Source organism: Bufo bufo, chromosome 3 (assembly GCF_905171765.1).
Source record: "Bufo bufo chromosome 3, aBufBuf1.1, whole genome shotgun sequence".
In the NCBI taxonomy this organism is placed as follows: Eukaryota; Metazoa; Chordata; class Amphibia; order Anura; family Bufonidae; genus Bufo; species Bufo bufo.
Genome location: NC_053391.1, coordinates 280167995 through 280182010, shown reverse-complemented (window position 1 = coordinate 280182010; position 14016 = coordinate 280167995). Strand labels below are relative to the sequence as shown.

The 14016-nt window shown below is 44.0% G+C and overlaps 1 protein-coding gene across 1 annotated transcript in view; it reads right to left on the bottom strand.

Moving 5' to 3' along the window:
• Window positions 1-14016, bottom strand: part of ILRUN (inflammation and lipid regulator with UBA-like and NBR1-like domains) — a 239794-nt gene that overhangs the window by 57588 nt on the left and 168190 nt on the right. The window lies entirely within an intron of this gene.

The window sequence follows — 14016 nt, the reverse complement described above, 5'->3', positions numbered from 1 at the left end:
AACAAGTGGGATTTCTTGCCTTATAAATGGGGTTGGGACCATCAGTTGCATTGAGGAGAAGTCAGGTGGATACACAGCTGATAGTCCTACTGAATAGACTTTTAGAATTGGTATTATCGCAAGAAAAAAGCAGCTAAGTAAAGAAAAACGAGTGGCCATCATTACTTTAAGAAATGAAGGTCAGTCAGTCAGCTGAAAAATTGGGAAAACTTTGAAAGTAAGGGCTATTTGACCATGAAGGAGAGTGATGGGGTGCTGCGCCAGATGACCTGGCCTCCACAGTCACCGGACCTGAACCCAATCGAGATGGTTTGGGGTGAGCTGGACCGCAGAGTGAAGGCAAAAGGGCCAACAAGTGCTAAGCATCTCTGGGAACTCCTTCAAGACTGTTGGAAGACCATTTCAGGGGACTACCTCTTGAAGCTCATCAAGAGAATGCCAAGAGTGTGCAAAGCAGTAATCAAAGCAAAAGGTGGCTACTTTGAAGAACCTAGAATGACATATTTTCAGTTGTTTCACACTTGTTTGTTATGTATATAATTCCACATGTGTTAATTCATAGTTTTGATGCTTTCATAGTCATGAAAATAAAGAAAACTCTTTGAATGAGAAGGTATGTCCAAACTTTTGGTCTGTACTGTATATATTTACTGATGTAGCATCGCTAGCGCTCCCAAGGACATCGGGTGAGCGCGTTGCAGCATCGTATTCCCTTAGGTCAGGGGTGTCCAAACTTTTTTCGAGGAGGGCCAGATTTGATAAAGTGAACATGTGCGAGGGCCGACCATTTTGCCCAATATTCTTTGAACCATTAAAATTACATGCAAATTAACTATTTTATGCAAATTTTATTGCAAACGGCATACCTTTCATTTTGTGACTTGGATGACAAATCTAAACAGGTGTTAAATCACTCTGCCTTCAATATAAAAAACAGGAGGCAGAAATATGTCGGAAACAGTACATTACAAGGTTGTCTGTTAACTTTTAAATTCCAAAAATGTGAACTGGAACATAACACCAAGTATACTCATATGTTCAAATATATTTATAACTGATTGACCAACTGACATTGAAGGGAACCTGTTATCAACTTTATTCCGCCCACACTAACGGCAGAATAAAGTAGAGACAGGTGAGTTGATTTCAGCGGTCTGTCATTTATAAGTTAAAAGTAAGTGATTGCCGAGAACCAACATCACAATCATTGCAGACTGGACCTGGAAAAGAGTCCCGGCCACCTGAGAAGAGTCCTGGTTATTCATAGATTCCTGCCTCCTGCCCACCTGCTGATGACTGACAGTCTTCTACCTAGTTCCCTTTCTGTCTAGGAGAGAACTGCCAATCATCAGCAGATGGACGGAGAGCAGGAATCCATGAATAACCAGGACTCATCTCAGGTAGATTTGACTCTTTTCAAGGCCTGGGCTGTAATGATTATGATGCTGGTTCTCAGCAACCCCTTACTTTTTGCTCATGAGTGACACACCGCTGACATCAGCATTTCTGTCACTAATTTATGCTGCCCTCAGTGAGATTAGCATAAAGTTGATGACAGGTTCCCTTTAACTGAGATTTTACAATGTATTCATTTCAACTGAAAAAAATCTTGCTGCACTAATGTGAAGGGTGAAACTGAGATCAGGACTGCAGCAGATAGGCTAGATCTGGTTCAAAGACTGTGGTTTTGATGCGCAAAATATCACGCAAGTGAGAGTCACTTAGTCTTGTCCGCATGCGATTCTTGTTAAGGTTCATAACAGAGAATGTCTTCTCACACAAATATGTTGAGCCAAACAAGCTCAGCATTTTCTTTGCCAATATTCGAATCTCTTTAAAACGGCTCTTATCCAGTTGGCTGTAAAATTTCACAAGAGAGAGCTGTTGGTGCCGACTGCGTAACTCACTGTCACAATGCAGGTCAATGAGCTTGAGCTGCAGCTGATCTGGAGCATTGTCGGGGTCAACAGAGAATGGAGAGGAGAAAAGGGTGATCTCCTTTTCAATAGCTGCAAAATCTTGAAAGCGCCGTCTAAACTCCCCAGCAAGAGATACGATGTCTGCTGCATACCTGCTCGTTTGCGCACTGATATCATCCTGTGGAAAACTGTTCATTATTTCTTGCAACGCTAAAAAATGAATGGTATTGTTCCAAAGGCTTTGAGGTGTGAATAAAGCTGGTTCACCGCTGCATCTTTGCCCTTTAGACTCGTGTTCAGTACATTCAGATACTTTGTTATGTCGACTAGAAACCCTAAATCAGCCAGCCAAATAGGATCAGATAGTTCTCGCATCGGTTGTCTCTTTGTTTCCAAGAATTCTCCAATTTCTTTTCTGAGAGAGTAGAAACGCTGCAGTGCAGACCCCCGACTGAGCCATCTTACATCGTTATGATATAAAACATCTTCGTATTCAGCCTGGATATCCAGTAGAAACTGTTTAAACTGGCGGTGGCACAGGGCTCTAGAGCGAATAAAATTAATGGTCTTTAGCACCGGTTTCATAACATGGTCATATTTGAGATGTTTAGCACAGAGAACTTGTTGATGAATGATACAATGCAGTTTAATAGCTTTGCCTCCTTCTTCGTTCACTTTGTTACAGATTAGGGTTGATAATCCACTTCGGTCACCAGCCATGGCAGGTGCCCCATCAGTAATTATCCCAGTAACTTTGTTCCAAGGCAGTTTCATGTCATCTATGGCAGAACTAACAGAAACAAATAAATCTGTTCCTCTTGTTTGGTCCTTAAGGCTCTGGAGGTCAAGTAGTTCTTCAGTCACATTCATTTCATCGTCCACCCCTCTCAGAAAAATCAGCAACTGAGCTGTGTCGGAGAGGTCTGTGCTTTCATCACAGGCTATTGAAAAGAAGTCAAAATCAACTCCTTTTGACGTTAACTGTCTCTTAATATCTGATGAAATTTCTTCCACTCTCCGTGCTACAGTGTTACGAGCCAGGCAAATGTTGGAAAACTCTGACTTCTTCTCGGGACAGATATTCTGCACCATTTTCATAACGCATTCTTCAATAAAGTCACCCTCAGCAAAAGATTTGCAATTTTTAGCAATTAACGTTGCTACCTCATAGCTAGCCCTTGTGGCATTTTCATTTGACTCACGGGCTCTTGTAAAAAATCGCTGTTGTGACATTAAAACAGCTTCAAGTTGCTTCAACTTGTCACTGCGGTCGCGCCCTGTTAGCTTGTCGTATGTGCTGTGTCTCGACTGGTAGTGTCTCTTGACATTAAATTCCTTATTAACAGCCACAGTCTCTTGGCATATTAGACAAACACAGTGATTCCGTATTTCAGTGAAAAAATATTCCACTTTCCACCTGTCCTGGAAGCGGCGTCCCTCACTGTCAACTTTTCGTTTCTTATTTGTAGTTGCCATTATACAAATTGGCCAGATGGGGAGAAGTTATTTGTAGAGAGTACTAGGAGCACAATCAGATTCTAGCCCAGTGACGTACAGTGAGGGGTTAATGAAGGGTATGACAGCTGGCTACCACTGATTCGGATTATGCCCCCTTTTCTGCTTTAGTTCACAGCCCAGCCTGCAAGTGTGTGTTTTTTTTCCTCAATAGACTCAAATAGGCTCAATAGCCCTTATGGTCGCTCTGGCCTTGTGGCTGTAAGTGTGGAGACGCAGGGAGAAGGAAAGGCAACGTTAATTGGTGATGACTTTGATTATGATGTTTGGACCTGGAACTCAGCGCTAGAACGCAGCCAGAAATGTTTTAATACATTTTTTCTTCTACATTTGGGACCTTCACACTGTATAAATGTCCTCTGGGGGTAATGTGACCGTGGAGGTAGGAGACCTCAACAAACTGCAACTTAATCTGAGTGCCTCACTCTCCTTGTTATAGTGATCAGTGGGGGCACTCAGACCCCAACTAATGAAAACCTTTCATATGTCTCTGGGACATATAAAAAAATTTTAAAAAATCCAGCAACACTTTAAAAGGGTTTTCCAGTACTTTTTATAGCTGCAGATGGTGCTGGAAATTCAGAGCTCTTTCTCCTGTGTAGTGGTTGGAACTAGTAAAGTTGCTGTAGCACTGCTCTCATTTGCTTCCAACATTGGAGGTACAAGGATAGGCCACCAATATAAACGTACAGGAAAACTCCTATAAACAAAGAGAAGGGCACCTGATGTATGAAACGTGTGACTAAAACGGTGGGTAAATGAATCAGCCACCCACAACTCTGTGACCCCGGCTTCCAAAAAAAATCTGAGCTGAGATACAGGGGATGAACTTAAAGAGGACCTTTCACCTGTATAAACTATGTGAACTGAGTATGCTGCCATATAGAGCGGCGCCCGGGGATCTCACTGCACTTACTATTATCCCCGGGCGCCGCTCCGTTCTCCCGGTATAGGCTCCGGTATCTTCGCTCAGTAAGTTATAGTAGGCGGTGTCTGCCCTTGTTCTGTGGGCGTCTCCTTCTCCTAGGCTGCAGCGCTGGCCAATCGCAGCGCACAGCTCACAGCCTGGGAGAAAAAACCTCCCAGGCTGTGAGCTGTGCGCTGCGATTGGCCAGCGCTGCAGCCTAGGAGAAGGAGACGCCCACAGGACAAGGGAAGACCCGCCTTCTATAACTTAAAAAGCAAAGGTACCGGAGCCTATAACAGGAGAACGGAGCGGCGCCCGGGGATAATAGTAAGTGCAGTGAGATCCCCGGGCGCCGCTCTATATGGCAGCATACTCAGTTAACATAGTTTATACAGGTGAAAGGTCCTCTTTAAAGACCGATATTCTGGCCTTACTACAGAGAAGAAAAGCCGAGATCTCGCAATGTCCGAGATCTCGTGACGTCAGAGATCTCGTGACGTCTGAGATTTGGGCTTTCCTTCTCCCTGAGCCCAAATCCCGCGAGATCTCGGACGTTGTGAGATCTCGGCTTTCCTTCTCTGTGAAGGCAAAGACCAAATCTCGCGTGATCTCGGACGTCGCCGGGAGATTTGGCCTTTGCTGATGCAGCCTCTTCCTGTAAGCTGTTGTGACTTGTAGTGTCCCACTAGGATACTTCTAGAGAACAAAGAGTTTAAAATGTGTGATGTTAAACAAATCTTAAAAGGGGTTGTCCAGGCAGTATATATTGATGACCTATTGTCAGGATAGGTCATCAATATCTGATCAGTGGGATTCCAAGGAGTCAGCCCCTTCATTACACTGCCCATCGTCTTGAAAGTTTTGGAGGCCCAGTGTAATTACAAGTACTCTTTCCTTCACCGCTGCAATGGAGACAACATGCAGTATAATGAAGAGGAAGCAGAGCTGGCATGGAGCATTGCCTTCTCTTCAAACTGCTGAACAGCGGGGGTTCCAGGTGTGGGACCCCACCAATCAGATATTAATGACCTATCCTGAGGATAAGTCATCAATATACCATATACTGCCTGCACAACCCGCTTAATATATTCTGTTTTTTGTACTGTTTGCATGTACTTGCAGAGAAAAGCTGCAATGTAACATACATGTCTTCTGCTGTGTGTGCTGCTAGAGCTAAGGCCTCTTTCACACTTGTGTTGTTGGGATCCGGCGTGCACTTCCGTTGCCGGAGGTGCCCGCCGGATCCGGAAAAACGCAAGTGTACTGAAAGCATTTGAAGACGGAACCGTCTTCCAAATGCTTTCAGTGTTACTATGGCACCCAGGACGCTATTAAAGTCCTGGTTGCCATAGTAGGAGCGGGGAGCGGTATACTTACAGTCCGTGCGGCTCCCGGGGCGCTCCAGAATGACGTCAGAGCGCCCCATGCGCATGGATGACGTGATCCATGCGATCACGTGATCCATGCGCTTGGGGCGCCCTGACGTCACTCTGGAGCGCCCGGGGAGCCGCACGGACGGTAAGTATGCTGCTCCCCACTACACTTTACCATGGCTACCAGGACTTTAGCGTCCCGGCAGCCATGGTAACCACTCTGAAAAAGCTAAATGTCGGCTCCAGCAATGCGCCGAAACGACGTTTAGCTTAAGGCCGGATCCGGATGAATGCCTTTCAATGGGCATTAATTCCGGATCCGGCCTTGCGGCAAGTGTTCCGGATTTTTGGCCGGAGCAAAAAGCGCAGCATGCTGCGGTATTTTCTCCGGCCAAAAAACGTTCCGTTCCGGAACTGAAGACATCCTGATGCATCCTGAACGGATTTCTCTCCATTCAGAATGCATTAGGATAATCCTGATCAGGATTCTTCCGGCATAGAGCCCCGACGACGGAACTCTATGCCGGAAGACAAGAACGCAGGTGTGAAAGAGCCCTAAGACATGTTTCCTTTTCTCTCTTATAGGTTCTGTGTAGAAAACTATGCAACAAGGTTGAGGTTGAACTGTATTGGGGATTTGCTGCCATCCTCCTAGCCATTCAGTCAGAGTGAGATAGTGTATGTGCAGTTAGGGCTCTTTCACAATTGCGTTGTTCTGTTCCGGCATAGAGTTCCGTCGTCGGGGCTCTATGCCGGAAGAATCCTGATCAGGATTATCCCCATGCATTCTGAATGGAGATAAATCCGGATGCCTTCAGTTCCGGAACGGAACGTTTTTTAACCGGAGAAAATACCGCAGCATGCTACGCTTTTTGCTCCGGCCAAAAATCCTGAACACTTGCCGCAAGGCCGGATCGAGAATTAATGCCCATTGAAAGGCATTAATCCGGATCCGGCCTCAAGCTAAACGTCGTTTCGGCGCATTGCTCCCCCGCTCCCCACTACTACTATGGCAGCCAGGACTTTAATAGCGTCCTGGGTGCCATAGTAACACTGAACGCATTTTGATGACGGATCCGTCGTCAAATGCTTTCAGTTCACTTGCGTTTTTCCGGATCCGGCGGGCACCTCCGGCAAATGGAGTACACGCCGGATCCGGACAACGCAAGTGTGAAAGAGCCCTTAGTTAGGAAAATTAATCTGTAAGAAGACAGAGGAATTAGGTTTCTGGCCTGGCCTAGCCATTTATGTAACTGACCTAATCAGAGAGGTCAACCTGAGAAGGGCGCCATCTATAGACTGTGAGGAGAACTCTTTGGATATGGGCCTCATAGTGTAAGACTGTAGTATTTATAAGATAGTTCCCATAATTTACAATGTAAAACGAAGATAATCCTACCTATTCTGTAAGACATATATAGTCTGGCCTTACTACAGAGAAGAAAAAAGCCGAGATCTCGCGATGTCCGAGATCTCGTGACATCTGAGATTTGGGCTTTCCTTCTCCCTGAGCCCAAATCCCGCGAGATCTCGGACGTTGTGAGATCTCGGCTTTCCTTCTCTGTGAAGGCAAAGACCAAATCTCGCGTGATCTCGGACGTCGCCGCGAGATTTGGCCTTTGCTGATGAAGCCTCTTCCTGTAAGCTGTGGGATCCCGGTGAGCTGGCGGTGACTGGTGAGAGGGGCCGGGGGCCGGAATACCAACGATTCAATCAAACCTCTGGGGGGGCCGTTTTACTCCTGGCCGTGGGCCGCAATTGGCCCGCGGGCCGGACTTTGGACATGCCTGGGCTAGGTGATAGAAGAAACATTCCTACGACATTGCTTTCTTTGGATAAAAGTCCAAAACATATACAAGTATATAAATATACACATAAATGGACAATAATCGACATGAGCCATAGAATGGTAAAACAAAAGAGGGGGAAGGAACCCCATGCTCTTTTACACTCATATGTTGCGTTTTGTGCGCGATTCAAGGTATTCTTGTGTGTTTCCTACATATTGTCTCCACGTAGCTATAATTAAGCTAATTAGTGGAGGAATGTCCTGCGACGTTACTTCTTTCCATTAAAAAAGCCCATAAAAATATGTATAGCTGTTATACAAAATATATATAAGTGATATAATAAAAAATCAACCTCCTTCATGGTTTGTGTGGAAATGCAACTCTGTGCGTCATATAAAAAAAGACATTAAGATGGAGATCCATGACAAAGGAGCCGTTATTGCATAATATGTTCTGTAACTTAATTTCATGCTCTATATCTTGAGGTAGCTGGGGGTATGTGAGCCTTTCTCCAAGGAGGGATCACAGTGCCGATAAAACGGCCAAAAATGTGATCCCCCATTGGATGAAAGGCACACAACCCTGGGTTTAAAGGAAGCCAAAGATCTCTAGCTCAGCGTTCAGACCTGCTGGAATCATACTTCCAAAATCCGCTCTAGACATTTTCTCAATATGTTTGCCTCCTCTCCAGTGTTTGTCTATACTTTCCAAGGCCATAAAAGTCAGCCCTTTAGGGTCTTGGTTGTGGACTTCTTTAAAGTGCTTTGAAAGTGAGTGTTTTAGGTATCCTTTCCTTATATTGGATACTTGTTCGGATATCCTCACTTTCAAAGCTCTTTTTGTTCTACCAATGTATTGTCTGGAACACGGGCATTGGATGAGGTAGACTACACTGGTTGAGTTGCAAGTGAGGAAGGGATTGATCTCCCATGAAAAGGAGTTTTGTGTTAATTGTACTTTCTTAGTACTCCTTGGGGCTTTGGTGACCTTACAGCCAGCACATTGGCCACATCTATAAAAACCCTTAAGGTTCATCCAGTTACTAATTCCCGAAGGCTTATTTAATTTTGACTTTATTGATGGGGCCACTTTAATACCCAAATTTGGGTGCCTTCGTAAAAGTAATCTGTGGTCTCTTTGGCATTAGTGTGCCCACGATTTTGTCCTGCAAAAGGTGGTGCCAGTGTCCGTTAACTAACCCTTTCACTCCTCTGTGTTGTGTAGTATATGGGAGAACCATTCTAAATTGGGATTCTTGCTGATTCTTCTGAACTGATTTACCTGTAAGCAGGGAGCTCCTAGGTAGGCGTCTTACATTTTCTAATGCTCCCTCTAGCACTGAGCTCGGGTACTGTTTTGTCATGAATTTATTTTTCAAGGTCAGGGCTTCTGCTTCAAATTGAGAATCCTCAGTGCAGTTCCGTTTTAATCTACGGAACTGTCCGAAAGTAACATTCAGCAGCCAATTGGGTAGATGGCAGCTTGAATTTAAAATGAAAGCAAGTGATTTATCAGCGGGGGTAGAGCCACTGAGGAAGGGGAGAGAGGTCCCCGAAACGCGTCTGGCGTAATCCACCCCTGTAACGACATCAATCGGATACACCGTGGAACATTGAACAAACAACAAAGATTGGAGCGCTCCAAAACTTTCTATCTGGAAATTGTCTGATGATAACAGGACTGAATAGGCTACTCTCGCGATTTTTTGACAGCAACCACGTGACACACACTGGCGAGCGAGGACGCTAACGGCAAGAGAAGAAAGCTGTACGGTGTGGTGAGTAGTGGCTTGTGAGATAGGATCTCCAGCTGTCGGCCCTGATCCTCCACGGGTAAGATACATACCATTGCCTTACTCACCACCTGTATTCAACTACCAGTGACATTATTGGCAAAGTTTTAACCTTAATAACAGGACTGCCTCTGCCGGATCGAACCACTGTATGTTTACAGTGTGTTTAGCCTAGATACTGACCTTTCCCATCCAGGGGAATATTAGGAGATTCTAAATATATTATCACCAACCGGATGCTACTTCCTGAATAAATATTGCCAAGACGAAAAGGATTTGCCCTCATATGACAATCCCAAATTCCTTTGTGATAGTACATTAAGGAACCTTGTGCATATGCCCTCACATGGTTCTTGTGATCACCTTTGCGCTTATTGTACTCCTTGCGATTTCTTGAGACTGTTTCTCACTGATATTTTATATTGTGATTTTATATTCTCAGACATAGATTTAACTGTGTACAGCTGGAGCAGACTCATTTAGTATTAAGTTTTTATAGCTGTCATTATCACTATGTGCTGATTTAATTGTTGTGAATAATGTATTAAATTGCTACTTTTTATATGACCCACATATTGAGTGCCAGTCTTATACCTTGCTTCTTCCATTTTTACCTTTACTGATTGGGTGATCAGTTAAGACTAGAGCACCTTTTCCACTCTGAAAAGGTGGTGAGCTATCCACGTCAACCATATTGTATTAAAAAAAAAAAAATCATGTTTTAGTGTTTCGATATTCTGAGAGCCATAGTTTTTCAGTTTTTGGGCGAATATCTTAGGTAGGGTCTCATTTTTTGCAGGATGAGATGACCGTTTGATTGGCACTATTTTGGGGTGCATATGACTTTTTGATCGCTTGCTATTATACTTTTTGTGATGTAAGGTGACAAAAAATGGTTTATTTAGCACAGTTTTTATTTTTTATGGTGTTCATCTGAGGGGTTAGGTCATGTGATATTTTTATAGAGCCGGTCGATACGGACGCGGCGATACCGAATATGTATCCTGTTTTTTTTATTTATGTAAGTTTTACACAATAACAGCTTTTTTAAAACAAAAAATGATGTTTTAGTGTCTCCATATTCTGAGTCATAGTTTTTTATTTTTTGGGCGATTGTCTCAGGTAGGGGCTCATTTTTTGCGGGATGAGGTGACGGTTAGATTGGTACTATTTTGGTGGGTAAACGTCTTTTTGATCGCTTGCTGTTGTACTTTTTGTGATGTAAGGTGACAAAAAAATGGTTTATTTAGAACAGTTTTTATTTTTTACGGTGTTCATCTGAGGGGTTAGGTCATATGACATGTTTATAGAGCTGGTCGATACGGACGCGGCGATACCTAATAATATGTATACTCCCCCCCCCCCCCCCTATTTTTAACTTTATTTGGGGAAAATGACGTTTTTGTTTATTTTTACTCTAAACGTAATTTTTTCACTTAATTTTTTTGTCCCACTTTGGGTCTTCAACTTTTGGGGGTCTAATCCCTTTACAATGCATTCCAATACTTCTGTATTGGAATGCATTGGCTGTATGAGTAATACAGTGAGTATTACTTAGGCATCGCGCTGCCTTCCATGCCATCGGGTCCCCCCTACAGCCGCATGGGGACCCGATGGCACACCCGATCATCGCCGCAACCACAGGTAAAAGCTGCCAACAGCAGGTCTGAATTGACCTGCGGTTTGCGACGAGGCAGAAGCGTTAGAAGAAGCAGCAAACTCCACGAATGATAGACCCAGCAGCATAGTTGGGCCTGAACCTGATCATAACGATAACTTGCAACGCACTTCAGATTGCATCATGCAAAGTCAGATGATAGCCTAAATTTAAGTCCAAAAGCAGCATCAGCCCCTGCTAAAGAACCCCGCTTTGAACGAGACAACAGTTTCATAGGACATCAACTCCCAACGCAACCTGCATTCAGACCTGCAAAATGATCGCAGTATAGTCAAATCCTTTAAGAAAGAACAAGTATATGGTGACTACTACAGCAACAATCCACCAAACAAAGAACCAGGTATGTCAGAGTTGCTAAAATTCCTTGCCCAACGTGAGTTAATAACCAAGGTCTCCAAGTTTGATGACAGACCTGAAAGCTATAGGTCATGGCGATCATCATTCAGAAATACAATAAGAGACCTAGATCTGTCTGCATGTGAAGAAATTGATCTTCTTGTCAAGTGGCTAGGAAATGAATCGGCAGAACATGCAAAACGGATTAGAGCCATTAATATTAACTACCCAAGCACTGGGTTAAACATGATATGGGAAAGACTTGAGGACTGTTACGGCTCACGAGAAGTAATAGAGAATGCACTCTTCAAAAGAATTGAGGATTTCCCCAAAATCCAGAACGGGTTCCAGAAACTAAGTGATCTGTTGACAGAGCTTCAAGCTGCCAAAGCTGAAGGAGATTTACAAGGTCTGGCATTTTTAGATACTGCACGTGGTGTAAAGCCAGGGATCTCAAGTCTCCCTGAAGTTCAGGGAGTCTCCCTCTATTAGATAGCGGCTCCCTGACACCCGCATGTGAGACAATATCTCCCGGAAAGGTTTACCGATAGCAGAGCAGAGAGATAAGAGAAGTGACAGGACACAGAGTTTAGATTACAGGTTGAATTAACCCTTTAGGGTCAAATTGGCTTCTCAAGGAGATATATATGTTAAAGGCATCTTCTTCTGTCTCATTCAGTAGCTATATAACTATTGAGAGAGATGTATTTTTTTTTTAAATACATTTACACATTTAACCCTCCATTTTAATTATATATTATTTACCCCAGTGTTAAATCCCCCCCCCCCCCCAATGCTTGTTTTTTTCCTATAGTGGGGTAGATAATTACACACAGGGTTCACTTGCTACTTGTCAGCTCAGCGAATGAACCGAAGATTCGATTCATGAATCGGTTCATTTGAATGAACTGATTCAAATGAACCGATTCATGTGAAAGATCCGAACTTCCCATCTCTAGTTTACTCGCAGTAAACCTTCTCGGCGCGTGCGCACAGTGCAAGAAGAAGCCGATGCCAGCAGTCCGCAAAGGCGCATCAAAGCGGGAGGAGGGGGAGGGAGGGAGAGGCGGCACTGAGGAGTAGAAGGCAGCGCTGGGCACGAACGGCGATGCGTGCGGCCGGGCACCATGCATCCACAGACCTCCCCTGCTTGGGCACCTTAATTCAATGATTGACAGGTTAGTAAAACCTGTTTTTCCGCAGAATAAAGCCACAAATAGCTTTTATAAGGCCACCTTAGAAATCAGAATGCTAACTGGACATGAGCATATGTTTAGCTCACAGGGCTTATAGGTGGTGACAGAATCCCTTTAATCATATACATAAATATGATAATTTGGGGCAGGGTAATGAGCCCAGTCCTCCACACCATAGAGCAAAGTGTGCAGATACTGCATATGTCTGGAAAATGTAATAAAAAGTTTGTGAAAGAAAAAAAAGAAAACCTCCCTGAAATGAGAAGTGCACCTCCCTGAAATGAGTTTTTGCAGGTTGGGATGTCTGTAAAGCCCATAGTACAAAAACTACCTTAAAACCTGCAAGAGAAGTGGATTGCTCAAGGTTCCAGGTACAAGCAACAGCACAACGTCCCATTTCCTCCATTCTCTTTCTTTGTGGACTTCGTGCACCAGCAAGCAAAGACTAGGAATGATCCCAGCTTTGACCTCTCAATGTTTGACACCACTTACCCCAAACCAGGTAGGCCTGTCTTACTCCGTAAAATGAAAGGTACACCTGTTGCAGTACACAAGACCAGTGTATCTTCCAAAGACTCCTCAAACAAAACCTACAGTACCTCATAGACTGAAAAGATCTCAACAAAAGACCCATGCAGAGAATGTCCCCTACACAAGAAACCTTACTCATTGCTGAAATGCAGAGGAATTAAAGAAAAACTTCTCAGGGACCGCAAAACTTTCCTCAAGGAGAACCACATTTGTTACAGGTGTTGTGCATCAACCTCTCATCTTGCAAAAGACTGTACCGTAAACATCAAATGCTTTGAATGCAACAGTGAAGAGCACAATACAGCCTTACACCCTGGGCCAGCTCCATGGACTTTCACACCCTCAGAACAGGCTGTAGAGCACAGTGGGGAGGAGAGAGACACAGTACCTCCTGAAGTGACACCCCAGTGCACCGAAGTCTGCGGAAAAGGTCTTAGTAACAAATCTTGCTCCAAGATCTGTCTTGTCACAGTTTATCCTATTGGACATAAAAAGAAAGCGGTAAGGTTGTATGCCATCCTTGATGATCAGAGTAACAGATCTCTTGCTAACTCGACTTTCTTTGACATCTTCAATATTAAAAGGACACAGCTCTCCATATTCACTTAAAACTTGCACAGGTGTGAGTGAAGAAAAAGGCAGAAGAGCTACTGGCTTCCAAATCGAATCCATAAATAGTGAAGCATCCCTACCTTTACCTACCTTGATCGAATGCAATAGGATGCCAAACAATAGAGAAGAGATTCCTACACCTAAGGCAGCATTACATGCATAACATCTCATACCTGCACTCGACCCAGAGGCCCAAATAATACTTCTGCTAGGAAGAGATATCATAAGAGTCCACAAGGTGAGAAAACAAATAAACGGTCCTCACTCACGATTCTCCATATGCCCAGAAGCTTGACCTGGGGTGGGTCATTATAGGTGATGTCTGCTTAGGAAATGTTCACAAGCCTACCACAGTGAATTCGCTTTA